Consider the following 23,789-nt stretch of genomic DNA (forward strand, 5'->3'; position numbering starts at 1 on the left):
CGAGCCACAACTACTGAAGCCCGGGTGCTCTAGGGCCCGTGTGCCGCAACTACTGAGCCCATGTGCTCTAGGGCCTGCGTGCCACAACTACTGAGCCCGCGTGCTGCAGCTACCGAAGCCCACGCACCTAGAGCCCATGCTCTGCAACAAGAGAAGCCACCGCAATGAGAAGCCCGTGCGCCACAACAAAGAGTAGACCCCGTTCACCGCAACTAGAGAAAGCCCGCACGCAGCAACGAACACCCAACGCAGCCCAAAAAAAAAAAAAAAAAAAAAAATCACATTAAAATAGATAAATAAAATTTATAAAAAATAATAAGTTATAAGAAATTAAGAGATAACAGCGCTTAGGTGATGGGAATGATCTGGTAGAGAACAATAATTCATGATGTAGGGTAACGAGGGGAGGCTTGCTGGAGGGCTGTCCGTGAGTGGGCATTTGGATATGCTCCTAGAGTCCAAGGACCAAGTCTAGTCTCCACATATGCATTTAGGAGCCATCAGCGTAAAGATGATATTTAAAGCCAAGAAACTAGATGAGCCTACCGAGTGGTGACTTAAGATAAAAGAAGTCAAACAACTAGTTAGAGGTGGGGGAGATGAGGAGTAACGAACAAAGGAGACTGAAAAGGATTGGTTAAGTAGAGTGGGAGGAAAATCAGGAGTGTGATGGCCTGGAAGGGCAGAAAGTATTCCTGGGAGGAAGCCGTGAGCCCTTGTGTGAAATGCAGCTGATGGGTCAAGTACGATGAGAACCAAGGACTGCCCATTGCATTTAGCAACGTGGTAGTTCATTGGTGACCTTGAACTGAATGGTTTTGGAGTGGGGGTGGGTGAATGGAGTAGGTGAAAGTCTGATTACAGACTCTTCAAGAGACAAAGAGAGAAGAGATGTTGAAAAAAGAGAATATACACTACTTTTTTGTTTTGTTGTGAAGGAAAAGGGAGGAGAAATTGATTCAAAAGATGGTTTCTAAAGAAAGGAGAAAATAACTGCATGTTTGTATGCTGGAGAGAAGTTAAAAATGATGCAGAGGATTGAACTGCCTGAGTGATGTGCTTGAGTCGGTGGGTTTTTCAACAGTTCATTTGTTGTCAAGGAACCAGGGCAGAGTATATGGGCCCAGGTGAGTAGATATGGTTTGGGGATCTTATAGAATTGTCCTCTGATTACTCTTCCATTATCAGTGAAAAGGGAAGCAGCAAGGTTACCAGCTGAGAGTGAGGATGGGGTAGAAGATACTGAAGGTTTGAAAACAGGAAAGATAGAAAGTGATAGTCCGGGAGGTAGGAGATGGAATGGATTAGGGAAGTGGAGTGTGCCTGCCGGACAACATTAAGGGCCTCCTTGAAGTTGGTGCTTGTGAATTTAAAGTGATATCCACCAGCATAGTTGTGAGGTTTTCTCCCACCACATGCAGCTGTGTTTGTGCAGGCATGAAGAGATAGGAGTTTGTGTTTGAGCAGGGTCGTGCTTATGTATGACAATGAAAGAGTGGCAAAAAAGTTGAGGGTGTATAGACAACCTACTGAACGGGAGAAAATGTTTGCAAATGATATCACCAGTAAGGGGTTAATATCCAAAATATATAAACAGCTCATACAACTCAACATCAAAAAAACAACCTGATTAAAAAATGGGCAGAAGACCTGAATAGACATTTTTCCAAAGAGGATATGCACATGGCCAACAGGCACATGAAAAGTTGCTCAACATCACTAATCATCAGAGAAGTGCAAATCAAAACCACAGTGAGGTATCACCTCACACCTGTCAGAATGGATATCATCAAAAAGGACACACATGACAAATGTTGGCGAGGATGTGGAGAAAAGGGAACCCTCGTACACTGCTGGTGGGAATGTAAATTGGTGCAGCTGCTGTGGAAAGCAGTATGGAGGTTTCTCAAAAAACTAAATAAAGAACTACCATATGACCCAGCAATTCCACTCCTGGGTATATATCTGAAAAAAACAAAAACACTAATGTGAAAAAATATGCACCATAATGTTTACAGCAGTGTTATTTACAGTAGCCAAGATATGGAAGCAACCTAAGTGTCCATCGACAGAGGAATGAATAAAGAATATGTGGTGTGTGTATTTATATATATAGTATATATATATATATATATACACACACACAATAGGATACTACTCAGCCACAAAAAAGAATGAAATTTTGTCATTTGCCACAATATGGATGGACCTAGAGGGTGCTATGCTTAGTGAAATTAGTCAAACAGATAAAGACAAATAGTTATCGCTTATAGGTGGAATCTAAAAAAAACAACAAACTAGTGAAGATAACAAAAAAGAAGCAGACTCACAGATATAGAGAACAGACTAGTGGTTCCCAGGGGGAGAGGGTGGGGGGAGGGGCAATATAGTGGTAAGGGATTTAGAGATACAAACTATTAAGTATAAAATAAGCCATAAGGATATATTGTACAACACAGGGAACATAGTCAATATTTTATAACTATAAATGGAGTATAACCTTTAAAAATTGTGAATCACTATATTGTTATAAAATAAGCCATAAGGATATATTGTACAACACAGGGAACACAGTCAATATTTTATAACTATAAATAGAGTATAACCTTTAAAAATTGTGAATCACTATATTGTTATAAAATAAGCCATAAGGATATATTGTACAACACAGGGAACATAGTCAATATTTTATAACTATAAATGGAGTATAACCTTTAAAAATTGTGAATCACTATATTGTACATCTGTAATTTATGTAATATTGTACTTCAACTATACTTCAATTAAAAAAACACATAAAGTGTTGAGGGTGTATAAAGTGGAGTGATTAGAATGACTGAGTCTGAAATTTCATTTGAGTAAGGAGAGTAAAGTGGACTCATGGGGCGTTAAGGATAGTGAAGAGGTGGTAGGGTTAGTGGACTGTAGGTGCTCTGGGGTAGGATGATTACTGGGAATGCAGTGAGGAGGAGGGGGCCAAACAGAGATGGAGGGGCTACAGTTGCTGGATGACTGGGTCTAGAGTGTGATCATGGGAGTGAGGCCCTAAGGTAGGGTGTGGGACAAGTGATGGAAGGAGACAAGGAAAAGAACAGAGAGACCAGAGCTGGGGAAGTATTGAACTAACCAAAAATAAAGACAGAAGTAGTGTTGACAGCAGGCCAGGAATAGAGGGAAGTGACCTGCATGAGGAATGTCTGTGATGAGGATGGGTAGTGATGGTGTAGTGGTACAGTCGGGTACCTGCAGAGTCAAAGCTGGGGGATTTTAAAGAAAATACCAGAAGTAGTAGACCCTTAGTATTTATCTAGGCAGAAGTGTTGAAGGAATGTTTTACGGCAATGGAATTGGAGAACTGATGATAAATATAAAAAATAATAATAATATGGATGTCAAATGATGGCATAGCTGAGCTAGCTCTAAAGACTTCCCAAATTATTTCAGAGGGAGTGAGAAAACTGTTGTTTGCTCTTCTCTAATCTGTTCCACTGTGACTGATACTTTAGATTTAATGTCACCATAGTATCCCAAATTTATAGGTCATCCTTCTTCTGGGACTTTGGAAGTGCTTTGTGTGGATTACTTTAATTTTGATGGAGCTAAAATTCATCATGTTATGGAATCTATTTCAGAGAGAGTCTGCAAAGAGAACTAGAAAATCCCCCGAAGTGTTTCTTTTTTACTTCCAAATGAAGCATCCATTGATCCTAACTCCACACTGCTGTAGAGGCCATTTATGTGTGGATTACTGAGGGCTTCTCTGGGGGGAAACTAATCCCCATAGGTTCAGTTTGAGAGGATCCACTCTGCAGCTGATAAAGATTAAAATTGCAGCTCTTTTCCATTACATTGGTTTTTTGATCTTTTAATTTTTATATTGTCTTATGCTTCGGTGACTCAATCACAGCTGTCTTCCCAGTGCCTCAGTACGTGGGAACTGGGAAGTTAAACTGAACAGAGTCACCAAACAAAAGCTCTATAGCAGATGCTTCTACAGTAAAAGGTGATGTTTTAGGGCTATGGACAGTCATCAGATTTGATCCAGGGAAGCATATGGAGAGGAGTGGGTATTACATAGCGCCCTTAATAATGCAGCTTAGAACATGGGGAAATGTCAGAGAGGGATCAGAATTGGCCGTTATACTACTAGATTCTTTTCTTTAAATTTTTTGTATTTTCATTTTTTTATTAAAGTATACTGTAGTTGATTAACAATGGTGTCTTAGTTTCTGGTGTACAGCGAAGTGATTCAGTTTTTTATATATATATATATATATTCTTTTTCATATTCTTTTCCATTATGGTTTATTACAGGATATTGAATATAGTTCCCTGTGCTATACAGTAGGACCTTGTTGTTTATTATTTTGTATGTAGGAGTTTGTATCCGCTAATCCCAAACTCCTAATTTATCCCTCCCCCATCCCCTCTCCTTTGTTTTCTTTGTCTGTGAGGCTGTTTCTGTTTTGTAAATAAGTTCATTTGTATCATATTTTAGATTCCACATATAAGTTAAATTATATGATATTTGTCTTTCTCTTTCTGACTTACTTCACTTAGTGTGATAATCTCTAGGTCCATCCATGTTGCTGCAAATGGCATTATTCCATTCTTTTTTATGGCTGAGTCCCTAGTAGTCCGTTGTATATATGTAGCACATCTTCTTTATCAATTCATCTGTCGGTGGACATTTAGGTTGTTTCCATGTCTTGGCTATCGTAAATAGCCAATTCTATGTTAAATAATAGTAAGATAAATACAACTTTGTATTACAAGAATGATATACTGCAACCCAGCAGGGTTTATTTCAAGAATACAAGAATGGTAAAACTGTTATTGCACTAGTAGAGTTGTTGTTTTTGTTGTTGTTTATAAATTTTTTTAAGTTTTGGCCATGTTTACACAAAATAAGTAACACAAGCTTCACAACTTTTCCTCAATTTATCTCCAGTCATTCCCTCATTTAAAAAAACAAAAAAACTTTATTGAGGTATATTTTACATACCCTATAATTCACCCACTTTAAGCGGTGATTAGTCAGTTTATGAAGCTGTGTAAGCATCACGATAAGTCAGCTTAAGAACAGTCTCACCACCCCAGTGAGGTCCCTCATGTCCATTCACTGTTAATTCCAGTTCCAGGAGGCCACTAATCTACTTTGTCTCTATAAATTTGCGTTTCCTGGACATTTCATATAAATGGAATTATATAATAAGCAATCTCTTTTGTAACTGGATCCTTTCACTTAGCATACTGTTTTTTGAGGTCCAGCCATATTGTAGCATGTGTTATTAGTTCTTTCCTTTTTATTACTGATTAGTATTCCATTATATGGATATACCACATTTTATTTATCTGTTCGTCAGTTTATGGACATTTAGACTGTTTTCAATTTGGGGATACTATGAAAAATGCTGCTAAGAACATTTGTGGGCAAGTTTTTACACAGGTGTATGTTTTCGTTTCTCTTGGTTGTATACCTACAAGTGGAATTGCTGGGTCATATGGTAACTCTATGCTGAACATTTTGAAGAACCACCAAACTGTTTTCCAAGATGGCTGCACTATTTTACATTCCTATCAGTAGTGTATGAGGGTTCCTGTTTCTTCCTCACCAACACTTGTCATTATCTGTCATTTTTATTATAGCCTTTCTAGTGGGTGGGAAATTGTGTCTCATTCACAATACGTTTTTGGAGAAACAAACAAACATAATCCTCTCAAGTGATGCCAAAAAAGCACTGGATAGAATTCAACATTATTCTTGATAATACCTTAGGAAACCAAAAAAGCCACTATCTTAATATGTTAAGAATGATGATGGTGATGACAGGAACAGTTACATTATAACTAGTATTATTATTAATAAATAATAATAATGATAATACATAATAGAACTTAATGCCAGATATTGTTCTAAGCTTTTTGTAGAATAACTCCCTTAACACAGCAACCTTGAGGTAGGTTCTAGTGTCATCTCCATTTTACAGAGGAGGACTATAGACAGATGAAGTGATTGAATGACTGCACACGGCTGGTAAATCATGGTGCTGGGATTTGAACCAGGCATTCTGGTTGCAAAGTCCACCCTGTTAATCCTTATGCTGTAACCTGGAGCGTCTAATCTCAGCTGGGCCTCAGTGCCGCTTGATGGTTCTTCCCTAGCATTTGACCTCTTCTTTGTCCTTCTCCCATTCATCTGAAACTCTACTTCTACTCTCAGCTTTCTACAGTTAACTGTACTTCCCACTTCTCAGAGGAAATAAAGACTATACAAAAAAATTAACAAAATGGAACTAAACGAAGTAGCATGGCTGTGTAGTATCTAATAAAGGTGGCATTTCAAATCAGCAGGGGAGAAAATTGATTATTCAGTAAATGGTGTTGGAATAATTGGTTAACTCTTAGGGAAAAACACTATATTCCTGATCCACTTCCAAACATTTTCCTGTGGTTTAATTTTTACAAAAAATAAAACCATTAAAATTCTAGGGGAAATTATAGGATAGGCATTTTTAATCAGGATACTCTATATAGGACAGAAAATAATAACAGGGGCTTAAACATAGACAGTAAATTTTAAAATTCTCTTTTGCAAAGAGATCTAGAGACAGGCTGTCCAGGTCTGGGAGGCTCCAGGTAGTCATAAGACCCAGGTTCCTTCTGTCTTTCTATTTTGCCTTCTTTAGTGCATGGCTTCTAACTCAAAGTCACTTCATGGGCTAATAGGGCTGCTGGAATTCCAGCACTCACATTTGTGTTCCTGGGAATGACAAAAGACCCTACCTCCAACCTGAGTCTGCTCTTTTTAAGTAAACTTTCTGGAAGTGCCACTCAACACTTTTGCTCTCGTATCATTGATCAGAATTTAGTCAACATGGCCTAGCTACGAAGTAAGTTGGGAAATGTCTCTTGACTTGATGTATTGTAATTTCAATACAATAGGAGTTCTGTTTTTTTTGGAAGAAGGAAAAAATAGATACTGGATGGCAACTACCAGTTTCTGTCATATTTTAGTAGACGAAGCCTTCCTTAGCATGACCCCAAGGTCAACAACTGTAAAAGACAAGGTTGACGGATTTTGACAAACACAACAGCAACAGTTTTTGTTTCCTCTTGCAAAAGGCATTATAAACAAAGTGAAAACAAGCCACAAAGTAGGACAAAATAGTTGCAAAGGATGACATATAATTAATATTCTTAAAGTGTAAAGAAATATGCTATTGGTAAGTAACTTGATTGCCTATGCCTTTTGGAGAGAAGGTATCAATTCTTTGGTTCTTTTTTATATGTAGAGTAATGCATTATAGATAGTGTTTAATCTTATGTATACTTTAAAAAAATCCACATTGACCTTTTAGCAAGAGGGAGCACTTTTTGTTTTGTGTGTCTTCATTTTAATTCTTTGCTCCTCAAAGGCACATTCTAGGCTCATCTGTTAGCTGCTACCTTGTATTAATACATTTACAGTCATGGGATATTTGATTTAGGACAGATTCAGCTAGATTACCTGAATGCTCAATTAACTGCCATGGTGAAAATCATCTGCTTTCAGATCGATAAGATCAAATGAGTAGCCATTCTCAGTTTAGTGCTTCATCAGGAAATGAATTAAAGTGAAACCATTAGTGGTCATTTTTCCAAATACTAATCACAGAATTTCAAATTCTAGGGACAGCTTTGCATGTTTTTAGTGGTTATTATAGACTGGAATGTTTTTTATCTGAGTTCAGGACTTGGGGACATTGGGAGGGGGCATTGTTTCTGGACAGATTACTTAGACAACCATAATTCTTCACAGCTTTATGTTAATATCTCTTGATTAACAAGCAAGTTGGAGCCAAGTGATTTTGGCTATCTGGTATCCTTGGTAACCACTGTTAGATGATGAGTCGAATCAGTTAAAATTAATTTCTTGTAAAACTCTGCTTCCATGAGAAAGTATTGACTTTGATGTTTAGATGCACAAGAAATATATTAGTTGTCACCAGATGTGGAGACTATTTGTAGATAAAAATCTACAAAGCCTAGTAAATTCAAAAAGTAGGGAAGATAAGGGAAGGCTGCAAGAGCTCTGCCCTTCAGGACGCTGCTTCTACCTGGAAAGGGAAAACTTACATAAATGAAGGAACCTGAGGCAAAATAGCCATTGTGTGAGCTTTTGTTCAGTAGAGGAATAGCCTTCTTTCCCTTGCATCTGGGAATGCTGTCATGACAAAGCTATTTTACTGTTACAGAAGTTTGGAAAAAGACAGAACACTTTTTTCCCTAATATAAAATAGCACAATATATATTTTAGCTCCAAGCCCATTTTTTAGTGTCAATTTAGGAAACATCTCCCTTTGGTCCTGATAGTTCCCCTAACTGAGGCGTCTATCTGCTACAAACCACTCATTTCCAGAAATTAACATTTTAGGGGTATTACTAGAGCGTGGAAAAGCCAGTGCTGGACTGTGTAGCGTGGGCCGGGACTGCTGGTTGGTGGGGTAACAGCATTCCCATCCCCACATTTGGAGCCTGTAGCAAAGGGTGGGCTAGAACAACCATTGTACAGAATGTGCCCTGGGTCCCTGCAGGCCACACATTTCCCTAGGGGGGCCTGGGGAGGAATGGATAGTCCCGATTTCAGTTCCACATCGGATTTTGGCTGCTACTAACTTCAGGTATTCTGCTTGCTCTCAGAGGAGCTATAAGATAGAAATTTAAAGGAGAAAAAGCAGGTCCTGAGCTATAACAAGGTAAATCACAGCTTCATTTATAAGATTAGGTGCTTAGAACCTTTTTTACCATCAAATCTACCTGTTCTACAGTTAAATGATTCCTAAATGAACACTTCCAGGTAAAAACATATATCCTGGGCAGTCCACGTAAACTGAGTTCAAAGTCTGCTTCACCACTTACCAGCTGTATCATGTAGGGATGGACACCTAACTTCTTGGTGTCTCAGTTTTCTTATCTGCAAAATGAGGTAATGATGTTTATAGGGGAACTTTAAGGTGTAAATGATATGATGGATTTGTGACAGGGCCTGGCACTTGGAGCTCAGTCAATGCCAGTTCTCTTATTACTCCTCTGGGGAAAGACTTCTCTGAGTTTCAGAAAATCTGCTCATCCTTTATTTTTGCTTTCTTTTACTTCTTCCATTAATCTCTCTTCTTGTATTCCACCCATCTTCTGGTGCCCTACTCCATTATTGTTTTCTCTCCTCTTTCTTCATCTTATCCCCTTTTGATTCGCTTTATCCTCCAAACTTGTTATTAGCTCTTTTCTGCTGCTGTTTATAAGTGAGAACATAATGTAATCTAGCTATTACATTATGAGACAGTCATGTGCCGAATGCTATGCTTGGTGCTGAAGTTATAATGAAGGAGAAGGACGTGGTCCTTGTCCTCAAGGAGATTACCTTCTAGTAGAGGATATAGACAAATACAGTGGGCCCTCAGTATCTGCGGGTTCTGCATCTGCAGATTCAACCAACTGAGGATGGAAAATATATTTTTTTAAATTCCAGAAATTTCCAAAAAGCAAAACTTGAATTTCCTATGCTCCAGTAGCTATTTACATAGCATTTACATTGTGTTAGGTATTACAAATAATCTAGAGATGATTTAAAGTGTATGGGAGGATGTCCATCGTTTATATGCAAATACTACACCATTTTATACAAGGGACTTGGGCATCCGTGCATTTTGGTGTCCATAGCAGGGTCATAGAACCAATCCCTCTTGGATACCCAGGGACGACTGTGAACAGACAATTACAATTCAGGGAACGTGTGATGTGTTATGGAAGCACACAAGAAGGGTACCTAACTCAAATTTGGTAGGAATGATGTCTAAAACAGCTTCCCCAGAGAAGAAATAAACAAGCTCTGACAGGTTATGGAAGTGAGAGTTTAAGCACAGCGTTCAGAGGAAGAGATTTTAATAAAGTATATGCAGAGGCTCGAATACTCGAAGTGGTGCATGACCTTAGGGAGCCTGAATGAGTTTAGGGTTGGTGGTGTTGAATTTGGGAGTTACAGTGGGGGATGTTTATGCGATGAGAGAGAAAGTTAGAAAGGTAAGTAGGGGGTCTCGTTAAGATTTTGAATTTTATACTAACGGTAATAGTGATCTATTTTATGATGGCATCCATAGGGCATGGAGAACAATAGGAGGGAGGTACAAAGGAAGTCTGAGGTTTCTGATTTAGGCAGCTAGGTCATACAGAATGCAGAAGGAGCAGGTTGAGGGAATGAGAGAGACCGAGCTGGGTTTTAGAAATGCATGTTTGAGGTATGTAGTAGTTGTAAATATGGGTCTGAAATAAAAAAGCAATTTCAAATCTTACTTTGAAATTATGATAGTGATTGCCTTTGTTATTCCCAACTGTTTTCTTTTGTTTTCTGGCATGATTCTGGTGCTTCTGCCTGTCCTTACATTTTGGTGTGCAGAGTTGGGTAATCATGGCTCAATTATGTGTATCTAAGAGGGATCAAAGCATAAGAAGAACATAGTTGAGGTGGAGGAGAGAACCCAGTATGCATTTCCTGTGAAGGCAATTAGAATAAAATAGAGAGTGTTCAGCCTCTGGTATCATAGGAATTGTTTACAGGAACTTGGAGGTTGGCTGCTTTCCAAGAAGCAGAAGTGCCATTCTAAGAGAGCTCCATGGCCAGAAACATGGGCTGATTGATGGTGATCCCAAGGGAAGTGTATGAATGAGGGTTTAGAGGTGAATGATAAGTAAGGTCTTGTCCTGCCTAAACGTAACCTCCAAGATGAGATATGTCTCTAAATCAACTAATTTCATGTAAGAGACAGTTGTGGTTTGGTTATTGCTGAATTTATCTAAAAATGTTTGGAGTCTATTTTTATTTCTGGCTTGTACACCCTTTGAGATAAAGTCCTATGATAAGTTCATTACCTGCTGGGCTACGCAGAGCTGCCTTTGATTAGTCAGAGCTTGATTTCTCTTTTGCTTCCAGTGGAGCCCTCTCATTCTGATATTTCAGGATTTGTTGACCAAATCTGTGTTTCTGTAGTGTACACCAGTCATGATTGTATAATCTTTGATCATATCTCTCATAAGTTCGTATTTTCATGATGCTTGTTTGTCTGGTTAGTTTCTTCCCACACAGCTGGGCTCCCGTCTTCATCACTTCCTTGTGTTTTCCCTTTCTTCACCTTTCACATCCCACCTGATGCACAGAACCGGACCTGACTTTGAATTTCTGGGGCCGACGTCCTGTGGTATAAATGGAAGAATGAGGAGTTTTCTCTGACAGGATGCAGCAGTCACACACAAGGCCACCTTCTCAGGTAACCTAGAAGAGGCTTCCTGACCCCTTCTTTATGGCCAGGCCCCTCAACTGACAAACATTGTTTGCTTGCTTACAGCATCTCCTGTTACACCTGGTCCCTCACAAAGATTTGGGAGAGCCTCCTGAAGGTTCTTGCCATCCACTGGAGCGAGGAATTCCTGGTAATCTAACAGCTCCATCCTGGCCTTGTAAAGTCCAGGTCACAGGCTGGAATTAGTTCCAGGCAGGATCGCACAAAGCCAGCTGGCAGAGGGTGCTATTCCTCTGCTCCAGTTCAGGGCACGCCCCTTGCCTGCCAGCTCTGCTCCAGCTGACGTCCCCTGACTTGCCAGCTTCTGGACTTTGCCAGTGTAGATGTTCTCTGCTGCCCATCACCTCTCCTAACGACCTCTCTCTCTTCACAGCCACACTTCTCCTAAGAAGTCTTATATTTGCTGGGTTTCCTTCCCACCTTCTTCAAACCACTCTCCTCCAGTTCCCACACATGCCATTCCTCTGAGGCTGCTCTAACTACAGTCATCAGTGGCCTGCTAATTGCTGATACCAGCAGGCCACATTTCAGCTATTGGAATGCTGCCGTTTTTGAAATGGTGATCACTGCTTCTTCCTCTCTTGAATTCTGCAACACTGAATCTCATTCTTCTTTCCCCCCTTCATGGGTTTCTCTTCTTCTTCTTGCCCCTTAAATGTTGGTGTGTTTTTATTAGTTAGTCTGACCACTGCTTTTCTCACTTTTTGCACTTTTACCCAGTTGTCCCTTCCACTCTCAAGATTCGCCAGCCTCCAATATGCTGATGGTTCCAAACCCACATTCTAGCTCAGATTCTGCTGAGCTTCAGACCTGTATATTTAACTGCCTCCTGAATATCTCCATCTGGGTAGACAAAAGTCACCTCAAATTCAACATGTCCAAAACTGGAGTCATCCTTCTGGCCTTTACTCTTGATGTTCTTTCGCCTGAAATATTCTTCACAAGGTCCCACAAGGCTTGCCACTCTCTTCATCGATGAGTCTCTGCTCAATCAGCACCTTCTCAGAAAGCCCCCATAAGTACCAATTTTTCCCCTGGCTTTATTTTTCTTTGGAGGACACATATCTGGATTTATATGACAGATTTTTTGCTTGTTTAGTGTTCGCCTCCCTCCTTAAGAATGTAAGGTCTGTTTACCTGTCTGGTTCACTATTATGTTTATAGCACCTGGACCAATTTCTGGAACATCGTAGGTCCCCAAATATTAAGTGAATGAATAAATATCCCCCAACCCCAGGCTGATTTCTGTACTTTTTATCTTGATGGGTGACACCACGCCCATCTCCAGTCACTCACATCAGAAACTTCGGTGTAATTCCAGAAACATCTGTCACCACATCCCTGCCTCCCTTTGTCCAACAGTCACCAATTCCAGCCAGTGTTCTCTCATAACTGTTTCTCAGATATGTCTCTCCACTCCATTTCTGTGCTTACCACCTTATTTCAGGCCCTCAAACCTCTGTCTGGGAAAAGGAAATCATTGTGCACTGTTGGTGGGAATGTTAATTGGTGTAGCCACTGTGGAAAACAGTATGGAGGTTCCTCAAAAAACCAAAAATAGAACTACCATATGATTCAGCCATTCCACTCCTGGGCATATATCTGAAGAAAACGAAAACACTAATTTGAAAAGTTACATGCACCCTATGTTCATAGCAGCATTATTTACAAAAGCCAAGATGTGGAAGCAACCCAAATGTCCATCAACAGATGAATGGATAAAGAAGATATAGTATACAATGGAATATTACTCAGCCATAGAAAAGAATGAAATTTTGCCATTTGCAGCAACATGGATGGACCTAGAGGGTATTATGCTTAGTGAAATTAGTCAGACAAAGACAAATGCTCTATGTTATCACTTATATGTGGAATCTAAAAAGCAAACAAATGAATGTATATAAAAAAACAGAAACAGACTCACAGATATAGAGAACAAACTATCCATGGGGAGAGGGAAGCGGGGAGAGGCAAAGCAGGGGTAGGGAATTAAAAGGTACAAACTACTATGTATAAAATAGATAAGCAACAAGGGTACATAGCACAGCACAGGGAATTATAGCCATTATTTTGTAATAACTTTAAATGGAATATAACCTATAAAAATATTGAATCGTTATATTGTATACCTGAAACTAATATAATATTGTATATTAACTAAACTTCAATTTTAAAAAAACCTTTCTCTGATATCATTGGAGTTTCTAATGTGCTTCCTGTCTCTGTTCTTTTTCTTTTTTAAAGAAGATATCTGTTTTCTATTTTATATATATACATACATACATACACACACACACACACACACACACACACACACACACACATATCACCTATCTATATATCTGTCTTTCCATGTATCCATCCATCCATCCATCTAAATTTTCTGTTAGGATATTATTTGTATTACTGACCGCCCATTAGAGTTTCCTTTGGGGAGCCCTAATTTGGATCTGACAGAGGTACTTCTAGAGTCACAAAATTCTCTCTACCAGTTACTAGTGACTGCCTCTGTTCTTAACCACCCAAATTGAGCCTCCACAGAAGCCAAGTGGTCTTTCTAGAAAGCAGATCTGACCCTGCTGCCTTCCTTTGTAAAATTCTTCAGCATCCCAAGCAGCCAAAGGATCGTATCCAAGCTCCTTAGTGACCTATGAGAGATGAATCCAGTCACACGATGTGCCATTCCTTGCTTTACACTAACAGTAGGGTGTGCCGTGCAGTTGCTTGCCTCCATACTTAAACTGTCCTCCAGCCTACCATGACTCTTCTCCTGACCCCTCTCTTCCTGGGGATTCTAACTCATCATTCTTTTAACACTTTCCTTGGGGTCTCTTTCACCTGGTTTCTCTGTGTTCTTCTCCCTATCACTGTTCCAGCACTTAAAACATTTTCTGTCCCTGCATCTGCCTCCTTCATTTGATGGTGAACGCTTTGTTGGAAGGGCTGTGTTCTATTCATCCTTCTATTCCCCTCATCTAACCAGTGACTGAAGCATAAAAAGTACTTGATAAATGAGTAGATGAAAGAATGAATGAATAACCTGTCTAGTTACATGTTTCTGGCTGAATTCTGGTCACTGTCATCACGTTATGGCACAGAATTGCATTTCCAAAACCTAGAAGATATTAGTGTAGCTTCAAAATGGGAGTTCCTTGTGTGCTCTGTGCTACAGGACATCGTCCTTCAACTTGTCAGAAAGTGCCCATGTCTAGCCTTCCCTGTTGTCCATTTAAAACCAAAAATCAGCTTAATAATAACTGAAAATAAAAAATGACCATTGGAAGATGACATCCATTTGTTTCTGGGTCTTATGAATCTGAAGGGTTTTCTCAAACAAGAATGGAAGGACATTTTTTTGCAATAGTAAAGTAATTTTGTTGGTATTATAATATGTATTGCGGCAATCATATGGGCAGTATGGCTTAGTGGATAATACCTTAAGGATTTAGAGTATGCTTTGTTGAAACGTACTATTCCTTCCCCCAGAGTACATACTGGATTTGGGTTTTCAATGTGAAAACAAATATTTCTGTTGCAGAACTTTATCATCAGCTTGTTGGAATTCATGCCCAGAATATTTTGTGTTGAACAGTTCTGATTCAGTGGCATGTAAAGATTCGCTAAGAAAGACACTGTGCCAGTGATGCTGTAAACTTGTTAAAAGCTAGGAATGCTGCACTTTATTTAAATGGCAGAGAAAAGCCAGTCCCAAACCGAGCTAAGTTCTTGAATCTGCACAGCGGTTTAACTCTGTTTTACTGAGTTCTGAGAATCTGCAGCAGCTTCCTGGCTACACGTGGACCTAAGGGTTGAAACTGAAGCTGCGCCTTACTCCGAGTGGAACCAGAACAGCAATACTGGTATCTGGTTTATAGAGGGTGGTTCCTTATCGTATAATTTCACTTGATATTATATTTGACTTGAACTGTAGTCATTCCAGATAGCTCAAGAGGAATGAAAAACATAAAGGATCTTTTAGAGTCTCACATTCTGACTCTTAAAAGTGGAGAAGAGGAGGAAGACCCCACCAGCATGGAAATTAGTGCCAATGAGCACAAATTTAAAGGGTTATGGGCACACAAATGAGGGGACCAGGCATATATACATCTAGGAACTTTCAAGGGGCATATGCCATGAAGTTATTTTCAGGAATGCTGATGGCAAGAATTGGTTCTTCGGAAACATCCAAAGAATGATCAGAAATGTATTAATTTATGTTCAAACCAAGAAGGAAGACATCTCCATGCCTGGGGAGAGGGAGTGATAACAGATGCCAGGAGACATCCAATGGAGGCAGGAACAATGCCAGTAGATAGAGTTGGGCAGGTGGCCCAGTTCTCACAGTGGAGGATATGTGGAATCTAGAAATTCAAGGCTTGTGAGCTTGGTGTCCATCCCTGGCAAAGTCCTAAGCCAATTTAGCAGATGGTTTGTGAGCACCTAGAAAAGAAAAGGTGCCCCAGAGTTGGCTTATTAAAACCAAGTCATAGTAAACTTCCTATGCTTCCATTATTGGTAGAGTCACCCTTGACTTCAGCAAGATTTTTCATGAGGCTGCTTATGATAACCAACGAAGTCCTTTTTTTCACTGGGAACAAAGAAACCAAATTGGTGAGAGGGTCGGGGTGAGGTTCATGTCAGTTGAAGAGAAAAGCCAGGGAGGAAGGAAGATACCTCCTCGTGGCCAGCTTGATGGGGCCGGTTAGAGTCTGCTTAAGAAAGGAGTGGGGAACTTAGATAAGCTACTATGTTCATGTTTGAAGTGTCTCATAATACTGCATTTCTCAAATTGAATCAGAGCCCCCTGCCTTCAGAGATGCCTGGGGGTGTTTATTTAAAATGTAAATTCCTGAGCCTCACCCAGAATCAGGATCTCTGGAGGCACAGCCTAGGAATCTATACTTTTAACAAGCTTCCCTGGCAATTATCAAGCACACATAAATTTCAGAACTATTGCTTTAAAGATAAGATCATCTGCTGTGAAGAGCATTACCCAGTTAGAGGAATATAGGAATTATTTAGTTGTTTTTTATGCAGTTTAATTTTTTATATGATTGTGGCCCAGAAATTTCTGATCTTCCTCTATAGCTAATTGCTCAGGGTCAAGCCCAACTCTGTTGCCATCTGGTGACAGCCACTTATGCTGTAAAAGCAGGACTCATGAGGCAAATCTTTTGTGCACAAAATGGTAATTTTGCATCAGGTCCAGATCTTATATAAAGAGCAATGAGACATATTGGAAGAAACTTAATTCAGTACAGTTTCTTGAGAAAGTTAGTCTCCATGCTGCCTGAATTGAGGGCAGCAGTGTACTGCTACCTGTATGACAACCAGTTCTCCAGAGTTAAAAATGTATGCATAAATATACACACACAAGTTTATTATAAATTTTACTGATATAAAGGATGTGCACCATACAATTCATAATAAAATATACACTACAGTTTATTGATTACATTACAATTGATTCTTATAGAATGTTTGTCTTGATTTCTGTCAGACTTCTGTATCCATAGCAAACTTTGGTTGCAATTGACAAATTAGCATAGCTCCAACATACATGGTGATTGATAGTTTCATTTATGTGAACAAGTAAGGTAAAAGTAAAGCAACAGCAACACGTCATAACTGCACCCATTCATCAATAATGTGAGCAGCTTCTTTGTTGAGTTGAGTAATAGTTTTTAGAATACTGGAAGAATTTATCTTCAATCTTTTGTGCTATTCACAATGTAATGGCTACAGACATGACACTTTTAATCTGTGTTATTGACAATTTCTCCACGACTTTCTTAAGACGAGTTCAACAGAATAATAAATCAAGCCCTGATTTGTGGTGTTTGAAATATCTGTGATGTAAATTTTCCCACCATAGCCCCTTTCAATCTACCAACATGATGTCACTGAATGCAGAGCTGGGAAGAGATGTGCAGAACCACAACATTATATAATAGTTATTTGCACCATACAGATACGATATACATAAATCACCTTGAGAGCACAGATAATTGTAAAATGTAGTCAAATGAGTAGGAAATGGTGACTTTTGAATGTTTATTACCTTTGTTTTCAATATCATTTATATAATTGTAAGTTTATATAATTTAATTTTTAAGTAATGGCTATGTTTAATACCAAGCTATCAAAATTCCTGAAAATTTAACAATTGGCTCTTTTGAGCTGCTGTGAGCTGGCTCTAGCCCTCTACTGAATAGGGGCAAGTTTTCTGAGCTTGCAGACATGTGACTGGATGCATCCCTGCTTTTACACAGGAGCACAGATAGAATATTCAGGCACATTTTCATATTAGCATAAAATGCACCTCTTCTAAACTAGAGCATAGCGGGAACATGCCTGACAAATGTGTCCTGCCCCTGGGCATCAGAGTGAAGAGGAATTCCTAAACAGATAAGGTCAGATCCAACAGAACAGGTTTCCCCTGTCATGTCTGGGAAACTATTTATGACTCATGTTCTTTGCCAGCTCTGTGTTTTGCATCAGTAGACATTCTGACATGTAAAGTTACCTCTCTTGTGTTGCATCCTACTGATTTCAGCAAAACTGTTTTTGATACTTTGACACTCTCCATTCAAGAAGTCCTTTCAAATACAATTATGATATTATTGTTTCTTACTTTTCCATTTTTGTCTACACCAGCTTGTAATTAAAATCTGATAGCAGCCTGGCTGTGGCCACTAGAATAGATTTTTTTATTCATTTGCCTAAAGCCAGATATAGAATTTATTTGCAGTTTGTAAGTTCTTGGAACTGGAAGTTTGAGGCTATCTGCCACACTTGAAGATACTAGGATTTGAGCCACACTTCTGTAAATTCTTATTAAAGCCGACAGTGCTGTGGAAAGTTGTATTTTTGACAGAATTTTTGGATAGTCAGGTTGTAAATAATATGCCTCCAATGCACAATCATATTCTTTCTTCCTATTTTCTGGCTGTTATGCTTACAAGCAAATTGTGCATTTCATTCTGTGCTCCAAGAGCATTTCCTGAGGTGTGTTTGAATTTCCCACTGTAGGGACCTGGACTCTATCAATATTTTCTGTACTGACCCTTGTAATTATAGCACAGGGACCTTCTTAAACAGAACTTTGCTTACCTAACGAATATAAACACAAAATTGCTTTAAGCTGCTAATTGTTCTTTCCTGCTGTGGATATTGGTTGTGTAATCCAGCAACTCAACTGCTATTTCAGCCATGAGAGATCTTCTACAGTCTCTCAAATACTTCCTCAAGTTAAAATTTTTATGGTGTCCACTGACTCTTAATTTGAGTAAGAAAGCGTCTTTCCTAATACTGTCGTAAAAATACACATTTATAAAATGAAAAAGCAACTTGTTGCATAATATAAAAAGAGTAAAGTGAAACCAAGCAATCTCTTGGCTGGAGGGAGACCCCAAACCTGTTTCACAGCATTGATGCCATCTTTCTATTTTTTCTTTTCAAGCGGAGTCGCCATATAGAGAAACTCTCTTAGTGTATGTGCAGCTGATTCCATGGTTCAGGTTCAGAGCAAAAAAATGGAGCCATGATGGAGGGCTTGTATAAAATACCCTTTGGCCAGGTAGGTATTGGAGTGTGAGTTCACAGAGGGAGGCAGGTAGGCAGATGGCAGGCTAGGCACCCTGAGCGAGCTTCACGTGCCGGTTGACAGGCAGTGCCTAATTAACACTTGCTCCCGTGCGCACCTCCCGGGGCGCTGTGCGCAGGCACAGACCCGGGGGCTCCTGGGCAGCCATCTGGGTCCTCCACCCCAGGGTAGCTCATAGGCGGTGCTGAGGGAAGTTTCGGAATGCAGAAGCCCTCCCAGTGCTTTCGGTGTTTTTTGGCGTCTGTTTCAGTTGAGACAGAGCCCGTTCTGGGCCCTAATGATCCTCATTAGTCAGAGCTGGGGATGTTTCAGCTTCCTAATTTAAAGTATGTTTTCTTTATTTATATTTCATTTAACATCTCCACATTTTATTTTTAATTTTAAGTATCCAAGTAATATATACACAATGTTTAAAAAAATCACACAATACTGAAAAAAAGAGAAAGAAAAGTTTTCTTACCTGTGGGTCCACTCTCAGAGGCAACCATTTTCATTTAATCTTTTTTAGTTTTAGGTTTCTGGTAATTACCTCCATACTGTAATACACTTGTACTTCAGTTTTTTTAATTTACGAACTTCACAATATTTGTAAACAAGATGAGGAATTTTCCTATCTCCAATCTTTATTCATTATGTTATTTTGAGTTCTTTTGTTGGTTACATTTTAGACTCTAAAAATATTTTTTAAATTTCCATTTCCTTTTGTATCAGCCTTGGACATTATCTCTGGATCTTCTACTTTGTAAAATGAGGATATTGGTTGGCTTTTATGCTGTTATAACATTCTGTATTATACTTATAAAGTCATCCATGTTTTATCTATATATTAATTCTAAACATATCTGTTACATATCAACCAATTGTGTTTTATGGTACAGTTGAAGCTTTCTTAACCAACTTCCTGTTATCTAACTAGCTGTAATTAACAGAGCTTTCAATTTCTTCTAGAAAACATTTCAGTAAATATTGTTACAGGCTGAGTGCTCACAGATAGCCGGCTATTCACTGCTATTCCCTTTTATTCCTGCTCCCATAAATTAAGCTGAATGCTTACAAAGAAGCAGTTATTTTTGCTCCAAAACTTGTTTATTCTGGTTGTACTTATTATTGCGATTATATAATTTAATTAAATATGTATACTGATGAAATATAAATACTAAAAGAGACTTGTTCCTGTGAAAACAGAATCGAATGCTTCTAAGACTCAGTAAAGGCCTTATTTTTTTAAATGGTGCTGAATTGGGAGTGGAGGAGCATGTATGAAAGGTTGAAAACAATGATAAAAATCTAAAAGGATTCTCAGATTGCTTCACAAATATCTTTAACTTTTTATTCTACTTTAAACAAACTCGAGTTGAGCGCAAACTGCATTATGGGTGTTTTTGATGTAAGAAAGACAACACAAAACTATAATCAAAGAACTCATATTCAAAGAAAATAACTTCACCCTGTACCAAAGGATTGGTAAATTAATATTTTAGGTTCGAATAAAATGTTTACGTTAAAATAAGATATTTCAGGTATAAGGGTGGGGGGGTGGTTTTTTCTGTTAAGTGACTTTTTCAATTAACTGGTACCACCACATTAGCTAAGAGTATTATTAGCTTCTACTGTTAAGAGTACGGTGATTAAGAATAGCCTTCAGCAACTTGCTTTACCTTTCTGTACCTAGGTTTCCTCATCTGTTAAATTGTGATAATCATAGGGTTTTATGAATTAACACATAAGTGATGCTTATCACAGCATTGGCACTTGTTAAGCACTCAAAGGTGAAGCTATTGTTATTGCTATTACAATATTGTGATTTTGTAAAAATTAGTAACTACTGAACCATGAAGTGTGATTGGACCCTCGGGAAAGGAGGCACAGTTTTATATTGTTAATCTTGTGCCTCCTGAAGCATTCAGTTTCTGTATCCAGAGTCTTTAGTTGTATGCTGTCAATTGTTCAAAATCTGGTCATATTTTAATTGGTTTGATATTTGACTGTTACTTTCTTTTTTGGCATTTTGTGTTTCTTAGACTATTTTATAATATTTTCTATTATAAAATACTTAGGATATTTTGTAAACAAAGAGAAGCATATTTCTAAATTATTAAATATACCCAGTCTCTCAATCATACATTTGATATTGGGAGCCCACTTTCTTCTTGATGGTATTCTTCCTAGGAGTTCTGCTTCCATCTAGAAATATTCCCTAACCTACACAGAGCTGATGTCCTGGGACCCCATACTACTGGCACTTAAAAGTTAGGTACACTTTTATTCATTTCCCTACTTTCTCTTTCTTCAATTCCATTTTTTTTTTTTTTCATTTAGCTGGAGTACATCGTCAAGTAAACTTTTCAGAAGACGGGCATAGGATATAAATAACCAGTCCTTGCATTTCTAAAAATGCTTTTATTTTGCCCTCATTTTTATGGATGATTTGGCTGAGCATACATTCTATAATGAAAATCATTTTCTGTTGGAATTTTAACGGTACTGTTTTATGGTCTTCTTGCATTATAGAATTGCTTAAAAGAAGTCCGAAGGCAGCCTGCATCTAGATGTCTCCATGGTGCTCTCTCTAGCCTTCAGATTTTGAAATTTCACAGCAATGTGTCTGGGTGTATGCCCTTTTTCATTCACCTTGCCCAGCATTTCCTGAGACATTTACTGTAATCAAAAACCTTATGTCCTTTCACTCTGGGAAATGTTATTTTATCTTTATGAGAATTTCCTGCCCTCTGTTTTATCAGTTTTATATTTTGGGTGGCCTTCTAGATTAATCCTCTATGTTTCCTAGCTTCTCTACTGCTTTTTATCTCTGCTCTACATCCAACTTTGTCTTAGAAGGCAGACATCTACCACAGAATACTTTAGTATGGGTAAGTCTTTTGTTCTCTCCTCCCACTTCTCATAGTTTTTCCCCTTTACCATCATTTCCACACCCTCCCCCTCATCTGACTATGGAGTTTGAACATTAAGAAACAAGAAGACACCATAGTATATGAGTTTACTCAAGCCACTGGATTATGTTACTACCTCCTCAAGGGACCTAGTTGTCTTAGTCCGTTTGGGCTGCTATCAACAAATTACCATAGATTGGGTGGCTTGCAAACAACAGAAATTTATTTCTCACAGTTCTGGAGGCTTGGAGTTCAAGATCAAGGTGCAGGCAGATTCGGTGTGTGGGGATGGCCCACTTCCTCATAGAAGGTGCCTTCTCTCTGTGTTCTCATGTGAGTGAAGGGATGAGGGAATTCTCCTGGGTCTCTTTAATAAGGGAACCAATCCCTTTCGTGAGGACTCCACCTCCTAATACCATCACATTGGGTGTTGTTAGGATTTAACATATGAATTCTGGGGGGGACACAGACACTCAGTCTATAGCACAAGCTATCCCTAGACCCGATTTTAGGGGAATTTTGAGGCAAAAGATCAGGTGGGTTTCTCTCTCCTTTCAATGCCCATATTAATTTAATGTTTCTTTTTATAAGTTCATAAGTGGAAGCTTCAGAACTCTGTGACAAACACTAGTCAGAATGGGTTTTCAGCAGAGTTCACTTACTTCTTCTCAAGATAACATTCAGTAGTGAATGTAATTATCCACATTGACTTCTCAGTTCACTGATGTTGTGGTCTCAATCCTTAACTGTTCAAAGATGTGAGAGGTAATTGAGTGACTCCCTGTCTTAGAAAGGGGTCAAACTCCTCACTCATAACATTCTTCACCTTGAGATAATCTGCACCCTTATTTTATACCTAACTTGATTAATAGTGATGACACCTAATTGTAACTTCTTTCTCATTTTGGGGCAATGAGAAAGGGGCTCCCTTCTAGTTTCTAACAAATTATAAAGCAGGAAACATGCAGAAATTCCCAAGGTAGTATGTAAGTTATAAAGATGATCAAAAACCTTATGCTTTCATCCCGTTTCCTTGTACATTTTTTTTTATAATTTAAATTTATTTTATTTTATTTTATTTTTATTTTTATATATTTATTTATTTATGGCTGTGTTGGGTCTTCGCCTCTGTGTGAGGGCTTTCTCTAGTTGCGGCAAGCGGGGGCCACTCTTCACCGCGGTGCGCGGGCCTCTCACTATCGCGGCCTCTCTTGTTGCGGACGGAGCACAGGCTCCAGACGCGCAGGCTCAGCAATTGTGGCTCACGGGCCCAGCCGCTCCGCGGCATGTGGGATCCTCCCAGACCAGGGCTCGAACCCGTGTCCCCTGCATTGGCAGGCAGATTCTCAACCACTGCGCCACCAGGGAAGCCCTCCTTGTACATTTTTTATAAGTTATTTATGAAAGTGGAGTTGTTTAAGCTCTGATGTGCCATGCCTTCCAAGTGACATATACCAGTCCCTATGTTTACAGTAGAAGAAAGCCTCATGATAGCATGGCAAATGGCAGAGATGCTCCTTAGACTTAATTCTGCAAGGTTGTCCAAAGGTCTTTTGACGCAGACTCCCAGAGTCACGACAGTGGGAATCAGTATGTGACTGTTAGGGCCCTGGGAAAACCCAGGAGGAACCCCAGGCTCTGTGGGGTACTTCATCCGAAGTACTTTGGCAGAAGGGTTGAGAAGGGACTATATACCTGTCTAGTATTGGTATTTAGTGAAGCTACGGAGTTAATGTGCATTTGTTAAAAACCTAACTCCATCAATCTTCCCCCTGCTTAGTAATTCTCTTCAATTTTTATAATAGTAATGTCTCATCCTCTCCGATAGTTTCAAGACTTCTTATTTCTGTTTCATTTATTATTAACCCAAATATCTCCCTGAATATCACCAACTCGTGGGCCTAGGTGGATCTCCTTTACCATATTTTATATGTAGGCTTGCTGTATCAGCAGCCT

The 23,789-nt window shown here is 39.0% G+C and overlaps 1 protein-coding gene across 3 annotated transcripts in view; it reads left to right on the plus strand.

Moving 5' to 3' along the window:
* The window catches only part of LOC309667659 (synaptotagmin-9), a 232,073-nt gene that overhangs the window by 12,020 nt on the left and 196,264 nt on the right, over positions 1-23,789 (plus strand). The window lies entirely within an intron of this gene.

The sequence above is a fragment of the Balaenoptera physalus genome (genome assembly GCF_965194825.1).
Source record: "Balaenoptera physalus genome assembly, chromosome: 10".
Classification (NCBI taxonomy): Eukaryota; Metazoa; Chordata; class Mammalia; order Artiodactyla; family Balaenopteridae; genus Balaenoptera; species Balaenoptera physalus.